Genomic DNA, 19,601 nt, shown 5'->3' with positions numbered 1-19,601 from the left:
CTTCAACCCATTTTTTAACATTTTCCAATTAGAATAGGCAAACCTCCAAACTGAACGTTACTTCATTTAAATTTCAGGAAATTCAAATTCAGCAAAGGAGCTCCTTGACAAAAAATCCACCTCCTTCAATGGTAACAATCCTTCCGCATATCTTGGTTTGAGATCCAACTGAAATATCTTGAGTATAACAGCACTGAACTTCAAGGATTTGCTCTCAGCTGGCAATAAAGTATTATACTCCTTGGTTTATTCATTCATAACATCAGTACGTCTGAAACAGGAACAGCGAGAAGCACGATCACTTACAGCAGAATTTGGTTGACGTGAGATTCATCTGTGCTTTTTCATTCTTCTACAGCAGGTTACGCTGTGGCAGAAGGAAGAAGGAAGGAAGGAAGTGCAAGAGGGAAAAAAAGGGTTTTTAATACACTCTCATTGAAATATTTTCCATAGAAAAGAAGTCAACATGTTTTTAAGTAGTTTTGGAAAGAGCAGCAGCTGTATCAGATATCCGCTCTCTCAGCAATGACGTCAGTTTGTTGTTGTTGTTGTTTATTCTCTATCTCCTACTGAATTAGAATTTTCCTGTACTTGCTTTAGCCATCTAGACTTTAACCCTGCCAAGATTTATATTAAAATCCAGGGGAGGAAGTGTTGCTTGACTCCCTTAGGATTTGATGGGGATTTTGTTTTTGAATCAAACACATTTGGCAAAAAGCTTCAGATTGTTTTTTGGTTCCATCATTAGCATTGTGACTCTTCCATCGTAAGCTGAATTTTACCCAAAAGTAGCACTTCCTCCTCTGCTGATGCACTGACATTACAGCACTTTATCAAAGCAGTTCAGAAATGATGTGTTCCTGCGTAGGCAATGATAGCATGAGGGTAATTTTTAAATGAAGAGCAAGTAATCTGTCATAAATGAAGTTCTTGGTAAATACAAGATTCATCCTGGATTTCTTTCCTGGGCCTACCACCTGCCTTGGGAAAAGAGAAAAATAGGGAGGTTTGCTTTAGGGGTCTGGTTCCTATCAAAGGAAGTAAATCAGAACAGCAAGCCCAGGTGCAGCAGTATTTTTCAGTACTGACTTCAATCGGTTTTCCCCCACACAAATGAAACGTAAGTCTCTGCTTTAGTGTCTTCCAGACTGACATTTGGCCAGACATTAATACCAGTCCAGCACAGCATATCTTACCTCTTTGTCTCTCAGCACTTATTTCACCATTTACTTTGTCATGCTTTCCAACTAGAATGGCAAGGATGGTTTAATGCTTCCATGCATACAAACGTCTCCCAGTCCACAGATAGTAATAAATACATTGATAATGAAGAACTTGTAAACATACCCACTGTGCTGGTATCCGTCTTTGGATTACAAGCTGTGTGGCTGGACTGTTCCTTTTGTGTGCAGCAATGTCATGGGGCAGCTGAGTTTGAGTTGCAGCCATGGGCCTCCCGGGAAAACATTTTTCTGATGAGACATGACTGGGTCCTCCCAAAGCCTCTGTCTGGTTGCTGGGTTTGTGCATGAGCACTTGGTGAATACTATGAAATGTCTCCCAGCACCCAAACCTTTCATCTCGCTCTGCATCGGTTACTAGCTGGAGATTAGTGTAGATGGAGATTTTGTCATGGTAGCCAGAGCAGAGACGGGATTCTGAGCAGCCAAAAGGGGGGATGTTATCTGTGTGAGTGCTGTGCTTCCTAATCCCTCAGCACTTATTTGCAGCTCCCCAGTATCCAATAATTATTGCCTTGGAACTGATCCAAGAGCACTTTGCTGTGAGTAAAATTCAGCTAGACACATTCTGCATAGCACAGTTTCCCTGTTGGATGAATATCGCTCGTTGCATCAGATCTCTGGCAGAGATTCTGAACTCCAAATTCCTGTTTCTAACAAATTCTCTCCAACTTTGGCTTGAAAATTATCATTCCACCAACTTTACTGCAGGACAGCTCATTTGCAAGAATAAGGAAGAGAGGGATTTCAGAAAGGATGCATGAAAATTAGACTCACCTCAGCCTTGATTTCAAAGAGCAGTTAAGAACTGGCTTAGAGTTTTCAGGAGGATTTCAATGTGCCTTCAATGTTCTCCTGAGCTAGAAGCATCTTACTTCAAAAACTTGTTTGTAAAGACGTTACAGTACCCATTCTACAGCTCTTATTGCTCTTCATAACTGCAAAGAAAAGAACAGGAGGAGGTAGGGAACACTGAGACACTTCTTTATAAAGAAAATATAAATAAATTATATTGTCCTGTGAAATTAAAAAACATTATTGCTAAATAATAAATAAATACTAAATAATACATTATTTTTTTAAAAAGGTTAACAGCTGATTTCTGTAGGGAAGCCATGAATTAAACATCACGCAAAACAATTAAACTCTGGGAAATAGGATTTCTGATATAGTGGTCAATAATTAAAAATGAATGTGCTACTTCACTCCAGGGAAAAGCAGTAAGATGTCATGCTTTCATGCCATGGGGAACAAACATACCATGCATCTCCAGCTGGAAAGTTCTGCAAAATAAAAAGCAAAAACACAATGAGTGGCAGAGATTTAATCTGAGAAACTGCTACACAAAAGATTCAGGCTGCAGTTGCTATTTCTGAAAGAGTGACACCACTGAGAGACACTCACTTCTCCCAGCAGCAACCTTCAAAATTCTCCACCCGCACTTACTTGCAAATACAATTCCTAACAGCATGGGCATCCTTACAAGAAAATCCTGATTGAGGTCCACCAACTGTGACAGGTTTGTCTAGAAATTGGTTGCTGGCAGCATAACCAAACCACAGCCTCCACTCGCAGACAATGTCTATGGCTACAAGACTTCGGTTGTCGCCCAGGAGCAAGTTTAGCTAAACACATGTAAGAGTTGATGCTTTTTTTTCAGCTTTCTCTGAGCAAAATGTATTATACACAGTATAAAAATATGCTCTAATGTGAACTTACAGTTCTGAATGGAAGCTTACTTGCCTACAGCTTTTCTCTTTACTTTTTATTCTGTGTGGCACTACCCCAGAAAGGTGTGCTTGGGCACCATATATAGTAGAACAAATAAAACACTGTTGTTTAAACCAAAGCCAAGTATCTTCTGAAATGACCATTAACACTGCCATAACTTAATTCCTGCTGGATGTATCCAGGAGAGATGTCCTATACACGAGTTAGTTTTGTGCCAGCAACTTGAATGAATTGCCCACTACCTGTACCTGAGCTATGTGAAGAGATTATATCTATTACTGGTTGCCTTCCTGTGCTCAGTGTTTGGGGAATAGTGTGAATTGTTTGCCATGGCCAACATGTATTCGAACAGATGGTAAATATCTCAGTTCCTGCCAACAAGAGCCAAGAGATGCCACTAAAATCCATTTAGAATGGAGGGAAATAATTAAGAAAGCATCTACCTGAGAATTTACCTGAGTCTATTGCAGGTGAAGCCTGTTGGCTAATAGGTAGTTTCAAAGTGCTTGTACTGAACGGTTCATTAGAAATCTTGTGTCTGCCTCAGGTGGGCACTTCAGTGGTAAGCAGATCCTAGTTTTAAACTGAAAGGAATTCTGTGTGTTGTAGGGGAAAGCTGAATGGAGATGCTTTATTTTCCTATCTGTTATATATCAGTGATGCAAGCTATTATGGAAATTATTTTAGACTTGGCAGAGTTTTCCAGAGAGAAGCAATCAAGACATAAATGCTCACAATGGTTTGGATCACAGAGCCATTTTTTTCTGTTCAGGCAACATCATTTCTTTTCCCTCCCCACTCTTTAGAGCTGCATGGTTATTGGATATGAACCAGAGACTGAAAAGTGGGTCATCGCTTTGCAACACGTCCACAGGAGATGCCAAGAAACTTTTCCAAGATCTTTCACACAGCCATTGCTTGTGGCTTGATTAGAGTGAGTCACAGGGTTGTACAGAGCTGGCACCCATAAAAACTTTCATATGAGGCAGTGTGAATAGTATGTGCAAATGCATTTGTTCTCTGTAGGACAGTCTGAAACTCTTTAGCTCTCATCTCCCACCATTCTTTGCTACTGCATTGTTTTCATCACGTAAGATGATTGTAAGATGGCTGTGCAGAACATGCCCTGTCCTGTCTTGTCATGGCATGATACTTGTCTTTTATTTCCCTAGATGGCAACAGAGGGAGAAAAGCATCAATAAAACCTCCTTGCTGAATTCACAGGGAAAGTTTGCATTTGTAGAATTACACATGGAACCTATTTAAAAACAAACATACAAACAAACAACAAAAACAAACTGGAGAGAGTAAGAAAAAAGACTGTGAAAGGAACCATCCTACTGACATTATGTTCCATGGCCCTGAAATACAGCTAAATATTTGGAACAGCATCAGTTTTAGCTATGGTGTAGGGGCCTGGCAGGGACAAACTGAAACCCAGGAGTTCTGCCCTTCTGTTTCCATTAAAGAGAAGATGGATTTCACTACATCCTGGCAATGGTGAAGAAAGCCCTACAGATCCCATGTATTTTGTCAGTGAACAATTTGCTACAAGGTAGCTATGACGTAGAAATAGGTCTTGTATGTTCTTATCCTTTGATAAATACACAGCAACTTGTCCATTGGCCCAAATCCTCTATCAAAGCTCAGGTAGGATCTAAATTCTTGTCCCAGCTTTCAGTACAGTACACTTAACAGTACAAGCCATATTTCTTAAATCATTGTATCACACAAAACTTATTCATTACTTCATTGGAAAAACAGTTGAGTGGATTTTGAGTGGACTGGTAGATTTTCATGCCCACTTTTAGAACTAGATTTACTTGTCTTGAAAGAGAGTAGGTGTAACATTTTTGTCTAGTCATTCAGCATCCTGTTTTCTCCTGAACTGAATTCAGCATCTTGCATACTCATTCTGTGACTAACATTGAGAGACTGGACAGTCTTTCCACCCCTAGTTCAATTCTTCATTCAATTGCTTTACTGCATGGTGTAGATACACCCACTGTAACACAAAGTAGAACTGAAGTCTGGGGCAGTCACTGGCATCATTACTATTTTCAATGACAGACTTGGGCTAGGGAAAATGAGCTTCCCATGAAATCACAACCTGGACCAACAGCACTTTGCTCAAATAGAGCTTCCTGGAAATGAGTTTGAGCATCCCACTCTCAAAGCTGTGTTTTTAACAAGCTGAATTGGACCAGTGCACCTTCAGAGCAATCACTGTTCTTTCAAAACAGGAAATTATTCTGTAATTCAAATGAGATCAGAAGACTGCTGTCATAGTGTCATGGGAATTTATTATGAGATCATCTGCTCTGAAACAAAGAGGCTGCCTAACAAGCTTATACAACATAGAGCAGCGTGATGTTGTTTAGATGAGCGTGTGCTTGTGTCTGTGTGTTGGTATGTGTAGAGGTCAAGATCTTGCAAAAATTCAAAAGAAGCATGACACAAGAAAGCGAAACTTGGTAGGAAGTGAAGTGCATGTGATCCTCGTGTCTATTTCCATTAATATAAATGTCTGGAATAGCGTTAAAGTGAGTTCAGCAAACTGCACTTTTCCCAGGAACTGTGCTTAGTGCCCTTCACCAGATGAGCTGTGCTTTTCCCTCTGGCACTTCTGCCAGTGCTCCTTGCAGAGCCATTTCCAAGCACAACTAGCATCCCTTTCCCTACATAATAGGAACTACATGAAACAAAAGGACACTTCAACACTATTTTACAGCCAACCAAAGGCTCAGAGGAGCCCAAAATGCTTTTTATGTTTAAGCCTTCCTGAAAAAAAAATCTACAACCTTTTCAATCTTTTATCCTATCCCAAGCACTGATTCTGGAAGTCACTGAAGTTCTAATACTGACAACTACCAGCAAGGCAATGGGAGTCCCATACAAACATTAAAGCTTATAGACTTGCAAAACCATCTCCTCTGGGTTCACTAGAGTTCAACATATACAAAGGTTCTGAAGGACATTGTTCTCCTCAGTGTTCACATATGGAAATCAGATAATCATTCATCCTTCTGTAAAGTTCAGGTAATTTTCAGGTCACAAAGAGAACAGCTCTTGATGCTGAAAGTAAGAAAGTGAACTCCACTCTTAGCTTGATCCACCCCTGCACTGTTATAGCAGGAAATGTGCTTTACTGGAGACACTGAGTCATCAGCTGAGTCTGCTGGCACAGTTGTTGCAAATGAGGCGTTAGGGAGAACACCTGGAAGAACAGGTCTTCAGCTGGTCATCAACCTACACAGACCACAGCTGTTTTATCCACCTCTTCTCACTTACTCTCATAAGCACTGCAGGCATCTCCAGTGTTCAAACAACATGACAATATGTGAACATTTCACCTTACAACTTCAATTAAAGCCAATTACAATAAGAGAATAGGCAGAATTCTCTGAGGATGAATATCTGATGCCCAAATCTGTATGACCACGCTTTCAAAGTCAAGATGTTCATATGACTATTTTAGTTCTAAATGTCACAATTAAGCAGCTCTGCACAAGTTCCAAACTGTTTGCTAAGTGCAGCTGGATTTATTATCTTTGATTACATCCTTCCATTGCTAGGGTACCTTTACAATCAAAAGATAGCAATCTCTTATTTGCAGGTGTTTTCTCCCTATTATTTTATAAATGACCTTGGGTAGCTCCTGAACACAGTTGTCCAGATGTCTTGATGTTCTCTCTTTTTCTGTCAGAAAAATATATCTAACTTAGATAAATAACTTATCTAAATATATTAAATATAAATATCTATAGATATCTAAATAGTTAGATATTTATCTTAGATAAAGAAGTTCATATATAGGTTAATGTGAATATTACTCTAAATATGAATGTGGTGTGAACCCATTTACACTTCTCTGTCTATCTTGACTGTATATGAAAGAGGGTAGGAGCTGTGAGAATAAACAGAAGATGAATAGAAGTGGCTAAAAAAGGAGATCAGATGAGAAAGAGTTGTTTTCTCCCATGTCCAACAGTTCTATGACTGTTTGTCAGCCCACATAGAGAAAGATTCCTTATAGAGGCAGCAAATACATTTAACTCCAAGTAACAGTGAACCCGCTTTTCTGGATAACTATGTTTAACGGAATATTAACAGCAGTATAAATACCACATTAAGAGCCTGTAACCAAAGCTCATTTGGAGCCCTATCCTGTCTACTTTTCTTTTGGTATAAGCCTGCAACAGACCTCTACAAGAGCTATGTCTTGTGCCAGATTAACAAAAGCTGAATGCAGCAGCCTCATGCAAACATACATGAGAGCACATGGCTAAAACCAGTCCTGCAGTTCCATGCACAGCTTTTCAATAGTGTCTTGAAGCACTCTTTCTGAAAGGGACATAAGTAAGCAAAGCAAAGAGGTGATAGAGTAGGAAACACCAGTCACAGTGTCAGTCCTCCTCCCCTCTTAAAGGTCAGGAGGATGTGGAACAATGCCCACATACAAAGAAGAATTAGAAAGGAAGGTTAAAAACTTTTCTTCCCAATGAACTTGAGGAATTTTCTTCCTCTTTTCTTCACAGAGCACTGAGCTGTCTGGATCATGTGGGACTGAGTAATGAGTAACGTTTGCTGTGATTGGTTAAGCCACTGTATGAAACCAAAAGGAAAGATCACCTTTAAGATATATATTTTTAGAACTGACCCATATGGTGCAAACTGCTGTCCAAAATACATTTTTGTTACATATAAGGGCTTTAAGAAAAGTTTTTCTTTGTTAAAAATTTTCCACTTGAAATGCTAGGCAATATTTTTTAAGTACTGGGCAACACCATTCTTCTTACCTCCCAGCAGAAGAAAACCTTAAGGTTAATCAGAGACATGCCTTTTTCCTCCTCCCTGATCACCATATGCATTTTCTCTGTATTTCGACACTGATCCCTATTTCTCTATTCATCACTGTGGAAATCTTCTGGCATCTCAAACACATGCATTCTGAAGAGGTTATTGTATCAGAAAACATCAGACAAATGACACTGACCAAAAGGTTTCCACTTCCACAAATAGGAAAATGGAATCAAACTACCAAAAACTGACTTTCCTTATGCAGAAGCATACAGAAAAGACAGTCAGGCTCTGAAGAGATTTGGGTTTGTACTGTAACCATAAATAAAGCAATAACAACAGGGAAAGGCATGCTGGTCATGGTAAACATGATCCTGCTACTGCTTGGACACAAACCAGAGGGCCAGTGCCACACACCCCAGCGAGCCAAAGTGATGGTACATACACAGGAGATGACAAACACCTCCCAGAGGTTTGGTGGTAGAGCAGTGCTCACCCGTACATTCTCCAGGGTCCCATAAACCAATAGCAGCCCTTATAGTCCCTGGTGCCTACCTTCCTTTGGCAGAGAGGGACACGGGGTTTCCAGTAGCACAGTCTTGGCATAGAAACATAAGGACACCTTAAAAGGGTTGCCCTTACCATGACTATGGGAGGACAAACCTGCTCTAAGTCACCACAAGGTGCTCATGCAACTGTTCTTAGAGCCTCCACAAACATTCCTACCACTTACTTCCCTTTGAACATCACTGACAGGAAAAGCTGATTACTGCCTTGTCTTCACAGCAGCTTCACATCACACCTCTCGTTTGAGGAAGCTGTGCTAAAACTGTTCAGAAACTGCGTGTTGCTTAAGAGATGCATTTTGGCTGCCCCTATTCTAGCATTTATATCTCTATTACACAGCAGGTGTATTGTACTCAGGTCTGCACAGTCCTTCGTTCTGCTTTCCTATCAAGCTATGAGCCCCAAGATGCAGCCATACTACCTGTTTGGACTGAAATTAATCCAAATCTCCTGCACGTCAGTGTGGGGGCAGAATTGCCTTTGCTCAGCAGGCTGCAAATGCACTCTTCAGTCATTCAAAGCTCTGCCTACAGCCAGCTCTAATTTTACTCTGTTTTGTTTATGCTAGAGTGGCTGGGCTGGTATTTTTTACTTCCTTCCATTTAATCTACCTTGGTCTTTCTAATAACATCTTCTAATAATATCTTCAATCCTCATTTATTTGCAGCTACTGCCCTTTTGTTCAGGTATTACTACTGAAAGTTATCTAAAATTGAGTACAATTACTATGGAGGTGCCAGGGGTAAGTTACTTATTTGTAGGTTAAGTTTTAGATTTGAAACGCTATTGAGATAGATGGATTTTGTGTTGTTCCTGCTCCTAGTCACACTGCAGTCTGGATGGGAAGGGAATTCAGAGAGGGGTGTAGTGTGGGTGTGTGCCAGCATTTCTTCCTGCAAGCTTATGATCCCAGAGGAAAAGCGACTGATAGATTGTCTTTATTTGTCTGGCAGGTGGTACTTAGCAAAGGGAATTGCACTGGATACGCTTGGTCCTTTCAAGCTCCAACTGAAGGAAACTAACAGTCAACAAAAAGCACAGGGAAAAGTCTATCCTGAAGATGCTTTAACGTGCCATCTCAGTTAGCAAACAGTACTGGCCTCATTCTTTTCTTCTGAAGCAACAGTTCTCCTCACGAGTTGCTACAGTGTGACAGAACAAAGAGCATCCCGCAACTTAGCAAGTGGTTCTGATGACAGAGGTCAGTGAAGGGGGTAGTTCTGAACATGCTGCTGCGAGTTGTGTAACCAGAGGTGCAGATACCCAGTGCATCCCCATGCCAGAGCACCAGCACTGCAAATGAGAGCAAGGAAGAGTCATACCCTATCCTATAGGGGGCTGAAGGAAACCTCCTATGCCTATAGCTCTACCTAGGACAGACATATCTAGGAACTTCACGTTGGTCTCACATCCAGGCTGGAAGTCAGTTTCTCCTCCTGGCATTGTTCTACACGTTTACCTTAGAAGTGTAAAAAAAGATAACATCAGGGGTGCCATGAGAACAGTAATTTTTCCTGTCTGAAACACAAATTGTAGTGAAAATGAAAATCAACGTTTGCTACAGCAGATCTTGAGTACTTCCAGAGGTGTGAACACAACACACTCTCCAAGCTCTCAGCCTACCTTCACTGTCCTTCCTGTTTAAATGTTCTTATTATTTTCCTCTCAAATACTGAATTCCTATTACTGGACACATATAGATATTATTGCCCATGAAGTCAGCACTTGGTCCTTAAGTAGGACACAGAATCAGCAGCAAAACTGTGTGCAAGAAATCATTTTGCTTCATCTGCTTAATTTCAGCATGCAATATTTGGAATGAAATTAAGACATTTCTTTTCTTGCACACTGAATATATGGTATGTAGGCTACTGAAAAATTGGTTTTCATGTAAAGATACTTAATTATTGCATAGCAATGTCACTTCTGCCAAGGTCAGTCAGAATAATGCAACATCTTTCTATAGTTCTGGCATTGGACATAATCAAAAGAGCCCAGAGTTCCCATCTGGGGAATCTTGGGCTTATGTTAACACATGCATTTGATTTCCTCTCAAAAATGTGTTATTAAAATAGACCTGGCAGTGGGTTACACCAAATTCATTCTTTGTATACAAAGTACAGAAGAAATTAAAACTCAAATTGAAAATAAAATAAAAGTAAATACTAAAAAAAAGAAGCAGTAGTGCTATAGATTGCTTGTGGATGCTAAAGAGAAAACAGTATGGATGAAAAGCCAAGGAGGAACAAGGAACCAGCAAGGTGACAGAGCAAAGGAGGGGCCTCAAGGGTGTCTCAGCATCTGGAGAATACAATGGTGGGTAGAATTTAACAGATGAGGGTGAAAAAAAGGAAGGAAAAAACTCAAAATCTCAAAAATTGCAGGAATACATTGGGCTGCCAAACCTGTATTGAGAAGCTGCAATTGAATTTCAACTTTGCTGTACAGTTTGGGCCAAGTTAGCAAGAAGGCCATCAAGTAATTACTGCGAGTGCAGTCAGATGTTGTGAGGATTCAACACCTCCAGCTCAGCTTCAGGAAAAGAAGAGCTTCTATCGCTATTATTAGGAATAGAGCCAAGCCAGGGGAATATTTTTGAATGGATTCTTCTACAGCTGTGAGAAGCAGCAGGAGATACTACCAGGACATGGAAATCAGTGCAGTAAGAAACACAAGGACTTAGCTTGCAATGGTGATGGAGCTCAGGATCTGCTGCTAGGCTGCTGTAGATCTTCATGCCTGCTTTCCTATGCACTCTCAAGGCTCCATTCTGTCCCTGTTTTGACCCCAGCTGTGGCAGAGGATTGCCACCAGCTCCAATAGTGCAGATCAGAGACAGACAAGTCTCCTCAGAGCCCTCCTTACACTGGTGACAGCCACCATGCACCCACCAGGACTTTCCCTTCCCAGCTCACCTCTTCCCCCTTCGCTCCAAATTACTGCCAGTCACATCTGAGCAAGCATTTTGTTTTCACTTACAAGATGGATCCTGCCTTTCCCCCATTTCTATGATTTTCATTATGACAAAATGACATTTCTGACAAGCAAACCTTCCTCTTCCCCACCTCCCCTCATTCTGTGGATGTTTTCATCGCCAATTAATCTAACATAATGTACCATTTAGGTTTGAGAGGCTGGCGTGACTCCTGGAGACAGAATGTGCTGCTGGGAACAGAGGGGTGGGGGTGCCAGAGAAGATCAGGGAAAGCTCCATACTGCCGGGAATTACTCATCAGGAGGGTTGCAGCATGGAAGCCTGGAACGTTCACCTCCTTAACAGGCATCTCAGACACATGGCTGTCAGTACCCCATGGAGTCACTGCATCTGGGCACGTGATGACAAGAGGACAAAGTTCTGCTGAGATCACACCAGGTACTGTGTGTCTATCAGGCTCTCTGAAGATCCCTGCACACAGTTAACAGGTAGGAACAATGCAAACTATCAGCTGGAGAGGGATTGCTCTTCCCTTAGAATATGCCTCACTAAAAGAAATAGCCATACTTTGGAGGTAGAAATAAGTAACTTGAAAGGGGTGGGGGGGGGATTCAAAACATCCCCTCCTTCCTGCTGAGTCACATGGAATAAAATGCACAACACACTTCAAAATGCAATCAATTTTCAAAACAACTATTCTTCCTGAGCCCTGGAGAAAAGTGGTTAGTTTTCTATGGTTTGATCTGTTGTTGTTGGTTTATATGCCTATTTTCATTTTCTCCCAGATCTTCATTCCATTTATTAGTTTTTCTTGTAAGAAAATCACCCTCCATCTTTCTCACAGAACTTACTACCCTATAATTCTTAGATTTTTAGGTTGTATTCTTGAGTTTTGAGTCTTTCAAATTCACCAGGGTTAGAAATGCTCTCCCCTCCTTGATGTGAAATCTACTGCTCTCACCATGAGAAATATTTGTGGTTAAATCAAGGGAACTCAGCACTGGAAACATGCAGAAAACAGCCTCCATTTTCTTAGTGCATCTATTGCATCAAGAAAAGAAAAGCAACAACAACAACCCATCAGCATTGGCTTATCACCAGCCAAGTATTAGGCATAACAAGAATAATAGGATAATACCAGCACTCTCTGGGTCATCACAGGTTGTTTGATGATCACAATCTGATCCCTTTATGAAATTTTCTTAGTGAACAATCCTATTTTCAACTTACTTGGCATCTGCCTCAATGTAGCCCTGCCTCTGAGACTCTTAGCACTTCTGCTGTAGAGCTTCCCAATACTCCTCTTTTCTTATTTTTATTTTTTCCAGCTAGCTTACAATGAACTACTGAGTGAAATTCTGAAGGACGTGTAGGATGAAGCATTAAAAAAGCAAATGTTAGAGTGTTAGAAGACTTCACAGGCTGTACTGCAGCAGCACCAGCCTGTGGGTTTGCTACCAGTTCCTAATATCAACTCAACAAATGTTCTGCTGCTGTCTCCTGTCTGGAAATAACAAAGAATTTTCTTGTTGAAGTGTAAACCTTGAGAGCAATCCATCCAGCACTGAATGCCATGGGAACATACCGTCCCTTCATGTCTGTACAGGCAAATGAAGCTGTGAATCTGCTGCATGCCTCTCCAGAACTGGACTGAAGGATGCTGAACAGGGATGCGTACAACATTTTAACGGAGGTGATAAAAAAGTGAAGTGACATTTTTCTGACAGCTTTACAAAAGAGGAAGAAGAACTTAATCTTCACTTGTGTGGCTTATGAGAGATTTTTGCTTCAGCCCAAGGCAGTTTGTTTCATTAAAAGCAAAGAAAACGATTAACAGTGTTGGCCAGATCGCTGCTACAGAATCCAACAGAAGATTTTCCTTGTCTCATCATGAGACATTAAATAAAGAGATAGAAGCAAAAAATAAATGGGGGAGGGTTTAAGCCAATTTTTAAGTATAAGCACGCTGCAGCTTAATTCTTATTCTAATTCTAAGAGGAATATGAACGGCCTGGACCTTCTTCCCAGGTCCCTGAACAATACTCTGTGAGACTGTAAAAGAACCCAGCGATGTTCAAGAGGGCAGTGAGAAGAAGAGTGTGGAACTCCATCTACTTCCTATTACCATCAATCTTGAAAATTCCTGAAGCATCCAGTTTTTCTGCCCTTTGTGCATTAATATTCAACTTCGAATCTGAAGATTGCTGAAAAACAAGACGTGACTAAAACTTGAAAAGATGGGTGCTCAGTTGGAGAGCAGGCCAAGGGAAGCCTGGATGTGAAATACCACTTACTTTCATGCTGGAAGGTTAAACAGAATTCGGAAACCTCAGAAAAATAGAACCTCCCCTTTCCCTCCTTCTCTTGTTTCAAAGATATCTTGATGTTCAGCCTTCAAATTGTATTACAACAGCTCTGCTCCCATACCAATATTTTGGTTCCTTCACTTTCAGCCAGCCCAAAACTGCACAAAGGAGAGAGAGAAAACAAAGAGCAGAAGGAAAAAGAAATTATTTTCTACACTAATTTATCTAGGGTTTGGTTCATTTCAGATAGAAAGGGGTGACAGCTTCTCCCTGTGTGCCTTATACCTGCATCTCTTTGCTATAGTGCAATTAGGAAAGGACTGAAAAACCTGCACAACTTGGTAGTTATTTCTAAGAATGCAGTGTAACTGTTTCTAATACTGTCATTCACTGTTTCACCCTGGTCTGAATCCACTCAAATGAACAAGGCAGTTTCAAACTCCAAACTGTTGTTTCAGACTCCAAACTCAGGCAGACAGTAACATCTAATGGTTTCATACCTTGAGACTCAGTCTGACAATCCTGGTTCCACAAAGACAACCCTTCTGGACTTAATAAATACTTCACTGCATCTTTGTCCTAAACTTTACTGATAATCCACACTGGATAAAGCAACAGCCACTTCAGTCTGTATGCCACAAAACCAGAACTTTTCATACAGTAACATTCAAAAATTATTTTATACATGTGAAGTTGGAATCAGTCAAAAATGAGACCCAGTCATAGCTAAGGTGAAAACAAAGGTAGACCAGAGGGGCTTGTACCTAAGCAAGCTTCCCTTTCAAGACTGACATCCTGAAATCCTTGTGCCAGCACCCTTCCTCTTCATATATACACACACATATGTATGTATCTTTTTCACATGGTTTGTCAAAATGGGAGATTTGTGACACACAATAGAATCTTTACAGCTGCCAGAGTCAGCATGACACAAAGTAGCACTGAACCAAACATCAATACATCTTTGTGCTCCTTCTCCCTGACTTGGCATACAGGCTTGCAGAAAGGCACCTCACTTTGGTTGCCTAGATCTTTTCCTGCACTCATCACTTTTGGCATTGATTCCACCACTCAGATTTTTCTCTCTCCATCCACCCTCCCACAGCGCACTCCCTTTGTGCTCAGGCAACTCTGGGTTTTGGCTATGAGCCTGTGTCTCCTCCAGTTCTCCTGTCTTGAAGCATTAACAGATACAAGGTATCATTGCCTATTGCTTCCCCCCACATACAGCAGGGGGGTTGGAACTGGATAATCTTAAAGTTCCCTTCCAAATCAATACATTCTATTACATACATTGGTGGTTAAACAACCCACTGCTCTCTCATCTGTTCCATCCTTCAGTAATAGTAGAGAAAAATAAACATAGGAATGAATTACAAACAGGTCAAAGAACTTCATCATAGCTGAACTGGAAAACAGCCCTAGAAGCCAGCAAGGTAAAAAGGAAGAAGGTGGGATACTCAATTTGAAGGACAAATTCAGCAAAACTAGGTTTAGTATTGGAACTGTACTAGTTTACGTTAGCCTGGCACTGCAGCAGTTGGGTCTTCAATGCAGTTATTGATCGCTTCCTTTCATACTGCTCAGTGCTGAAATGCCCGGAATACAAATCCAGGCTTTTAATGGATTCCAGCTATTTTAAAGAAAAGTTTTAAATGTTTGATTGCTTCTGAGCCACCCACATGATCACCCCATGAGACCAATACCTGCAGTCCAAGAAAAAGCCAAAAAAGATTTAGTCGCATAACATTTGCTTCTCTTCTGATAGTACCATGTAACTGATGGAAGAGAGAACATCTGATAGATTCTGATGAAGGAGCCATCTGGGCAGAGCTTGAACTAAGGCTTGCAAAAGCTACATGAGAAAAGGAAATTTAGGTATGTTGGACCCCTGTTATTGTCACAGACAAAGAACAACTTGTAAGATAAAAGGCAGTGACAGCTCCAGAGATATTTCTGTAGCAGAATGCAACAAGTAACCAGTTGGGAAAAATCTGAATTGAAAAGGAACGAGCCACCAGACTGGCACAAATTCAGCTTCAAGATACTGTTCAGAAGAACAGTACAAGTTTGAGCTCCTCTTTATTATCATTTTAGATGGATGCCGCAACATCTAAGACTACATATTCCATAAAAGGAATATCAGCACATCAAACAGACACAGGTTCATGACAGATAAAATCCTCAGCCCCACTCACTAAATCCCTAGAAAGCAAACCAACTTCTTCTGAGCTGATACAAAGGTTCCTTCCCATTCCAGTGTTGCATTGGCTGCACATTCCCTGAGTCTAATACCCTCATATTTCTATTGCTGTCTCCAGTGATACACTTACATTGATGCACAGTTGGTATTTTTTCCTCTAGAAAGCTTCGACAAAAACAATCATCCTTTATTCTCCATCTCCTTTCCATGAAATGAAGTTCATGCTGCCTGCCCTTCTGACTTCTTTTCTCATATCCATTTTCTTTTCAACTCTTAAGGGCAAAGATCTCCTCTTTTTGTGTGTTCTACAGCATTAAACTGAACTAATAGCTGCCATTGCCATAAAAATGTGGCTTAAGTGAAAACAACAGTAGTTATCCTCTCTTCTGGAAGGTGGAGTCGTATAGATTTTGCTATTTAGTTTTTTTTGATGCTTCAGTAAAAAAGGTTGAACATTGACACAAATTTCCCAGATCTTGAAGCCCCAGACACAACCATTACACACACAGCAGACTAAGCTGAGAACACAAAGTGTTTCTGCAATCAAAGTTGCCTCTCTCATTCTGTTATTCTTTCCCCTTTCAAAAGCATCATTTGTTGTGTTTGCCAACCTCATGGAGAAAGCAGTTTGCAACCTGGCTTCTTGGACTGCACTTCTTCCTGCAGAAGTGGCTAAATAGCTCTGAGAACAAATTTTGTTTTTATTCTTTTGGCATGATTTCTACTTGTTTGAGAAAGTAAATGCTTGGACATCACTTCAGCACAGGCACCAAGGGAAATTACAGCTGAGCAAGTGTCTGAGCACACTTGTGTTGTTATGTTATGAAGAACTGGCTGCAATAGTGTCATTTTTGGGAATTCTATACCTCAAGGCTTAAAGGTATTTATATTATCAGCTTTAAATAATGTACAGCTTCCAAACTGGTATTTTCCTTGAATACAGAATGAAAAGAAAAAACAAACCCTGAAAATATGAGCAAAAGATCTGCTTGCAGTAAGATTGGTAACGTAATAAAACAAACTCATACAAAGGAGTGACAGGAACCATAAGTCTCAATTGCCTTATTGAAAATAAATCAAAACTGAATCAGACAAGGCAGTTATCACAGGGTGTGATGTCACTGAGTGAATATAGAATGCAAAATTCCTTACAGGAATGATGATTCTAGTATATATTATTCTTTCCTGTAGTTTAAGTGTTCTGAAAGATTTAGCTCAACTCCCAGCAATAGGGATAGAGAGAAGAGGATAAACGAATAGGAAATTGATCATTTTGGATATCAGTTAAAAACCAGATTACCAGTCCAAAGCTCTGAGGACCCACATCCCAGCTGAGCTGGGGCAACTTTTGGTTGTAAAGAAGCCTGTGCAACTATGGCACAATAAAATACAAAATACTGCAATTCATTCTTGAATTTCTTCTATGAATCCACCTGGTTCAAATATAGGCCACTAACTGAACCTTTTGAGCCAGTAATGGAATAACTGGTCCTAAATTCATGAATTATGTATATGATCCTTACCCACATCACCAAAAGAACTACTCGGCCTCCATTTACATCTTTATTTTCAACTCTTGAACCATTTGGGAAAGTAAATTTTTTATTTATTTATTTATAGTGGGAAAATCAATGGTTGAATATTTGGCCACACTAAAACCTGTAAAACATGACTCTTTACTCTTTGGAACATATCTGGTTAAGAGGAGAAGTGAAGCCTTTCAAAAGTAATTCAGCACGGGAGCCTCTTTCACTAACATTTGTTCATTATTTTTTTCTTGCTGTTGAAAAATTATTTATAGGTACCATGGGACTTATTTACTTTTCTAGTGCAGAAGAAGTTATTTACCTCTCAATAACTGTTCTGCTATTCACCTGATGAACATCTTCCAACACTTCTCTTTTTTGTCTCCCTGCTGTTTATTTACAAATATAGATTTACTTCTCTCCCCTTCTGAGTAACCTTTGCAGCAAAGCTTTGAGTGAGGAAGGGATTGCCTGAGGTGGCTGAACGCAGTCTTTTCTTCTCTACTGCACAAAGGAAAGAAAAGACTGAAGATCAGCACTGTTTACACAGACTAAATCTGATACTGTTCATCAGTTCCTCTTCTGAAGTCACCCCTACCTTTGGGACTGGACTACCAGTAAAACAGTAACCCATGACAGAATAAGAGGGAGAAGTGGAAAAGTGAGACAGTAATGATAGCAGGGGAATACAGAATACTAAATTCTCAACCAAAGGTACTATTAATGATTTACAAGGCAAAATACTTAGCTACCTTGACACACAGAATGGCCACCATGATAAGCAGATACTAATAGGGATTAAACCAATGTGGCCTCAGAACTTGCTACATAATCACCTATAAATCACAAGAACTTTTTCAAATGCCACGATGGAGACTGGACAGTATGGAACTCCACATCTCTTACCCCAGAAATTTTGCAAGCACATCAGAAATTGAAATGGAAAGTCAGACTGGCAACATGTTAAAGCGGACACACAGCGACTGTTAGTTTGATACCTGTAACAACAGTAAAGATGAACTAACACACAAAAAATTAAAGCAGGTAACAAAAGAAACATCTATAGAGTACAGAAGACACCCTCCTGGTTCATAATAACTCTAAGTAATAAAATTCTGGAAGCTGAGAGAGCACCGCTTGACGTTTGTCCTGCTCTTTCCTTCTTTTCCTAGCAGATTGCCTTGCTGATAGCCAGTTATGCAACCAGCTGGACTTCCAGCCTATAGCTCTTACACTATTTAGTTATTTCCTCAACTAGGTAAAACAGCAAAGAAAGATCATAATAAAGCTAAAAACTGTCACATGAAAATGCTATAACTAAAAATTGTCATTCCTAATACTTACTGGACTGCAAAATGTATTCCTGTTGGAATGTGTGCTGCTGCGTATGCCAAGAGATTCTTTCTCAGTTTCCTGAGCTGGAATCTAACAGCAATATGACTTGGACATTATTTCTAAAGAGCATGTAGGTAAGCAAAAGAAAAAGAAAATTGTGCCATTGTTCTACGCATCCCCTACCACTGCTGGTGACGGAATCCTAAATGCGGGGGAAAAAAGGAAAAACAAACACTTTTCTCACTTGGTTTTGTACCTGTGCAAATTATTTACAATTAATAGCTTATCTAAATTAAATTCTTTCTGCTCACTGAAGACCAAAGTCTATAATACATACATTTGAACGTCAGACGTTCTACCAAGTGTACACTACCTAAGAGATGCTGGTAGCAGCTGTCTGACAGTAATAGGCTTTGTTGGCTGAGCTCTGTATGAGAGTATTCCCATCCACTTCCATAAGGGATTTTTTTTGAACTAGCAGACAGGATGAGAGCAAAAAGCATTGTGTGTGGCATGGCATGGTATCTGTTTTGACTGGCTGAGTCTTTGAGGTGCTCCCAGTTTGTGAATATATAATCCAAGCCCTGTGAATACCAGCTGTGACAGTCTGGGTTACTATTAGCAAAGAATCATATTTGACTGAGAAATGATAAGCTATTTTGATCCATCTGCACATCCTGGTGTATTGCCAAGTGAAGTGGTTTTGGTCAGAAGCATCAAGTAAAAGGTATGTGCCAAAGCCCAATACTGGTGTATATTTCAGATAGTTTAATTAGCTAGGTGATAAACTTCAATTCTAACATCTGAAATTGATCCAAGAATCCAACCATGAGACAGGAGTTACTCCCATCATCACATTAGTCCTTTACAGGAAGATGTGGAAAGAGAGCTCTTGTCCCTGACTGCAGAACAAGAGAGATGGCGGGGAGCTCTGGGTTACATCAGTGCATCAGGACA

General features: G+C 40.3%; 1 long non-coding RNA gene across 2 annotated transcripts in view; it reads right to left on the bottom strand.

Moving 5' to 3' along the window:
* Window positions 1-225: 225 nt before the first annotated feature.
* The window catches only part of LOC107320092, a 76,642-nt gene continuing 57,266 nt past the window's right edge, over window positions 226-19,601 (bottom strand). Inside the window, exons 1-3 of one of the 2 annotated variants that reach the window (XR_001558132.2) lie at window positions 2,502-2,924; window positions 2,019-2,179; window positions 226-367 (exon numbers count right to left, since the gene is read on the bottom strand). This is a non-coding gene — a long non-coding RNA (uncharacterized LOC107320092). Of the gene's footprint in view, window positions 368-2,018; window positions 2,180-2,501; window positions 2,925-19,601 lie in introns of those variants that run through there. The other variant, XR_001558131.2, reaches the window with a different exon arrangement.

The sequence above is a fragment of the Coturnix japonica genome, chromosome 13, assembly GCF_001577835.2.
Source record: "Coturnix japonica isolate 7356 chromosome 13, Coturnix japonica 2.1, whole genome shotgun sequence".
Taxonomy (NCBI): domain Eukaryota; kingdom Metazoa; phylum Chordata; class Aves; order Galliformes; family Phasianidae; genus Coturnix; species Coturnix japonica.
The sequence above is the reverse complement of the archived record's forward strand: the minus strand, read 5'-3'. Positions and strand labels throughout refer to the sequence as shown.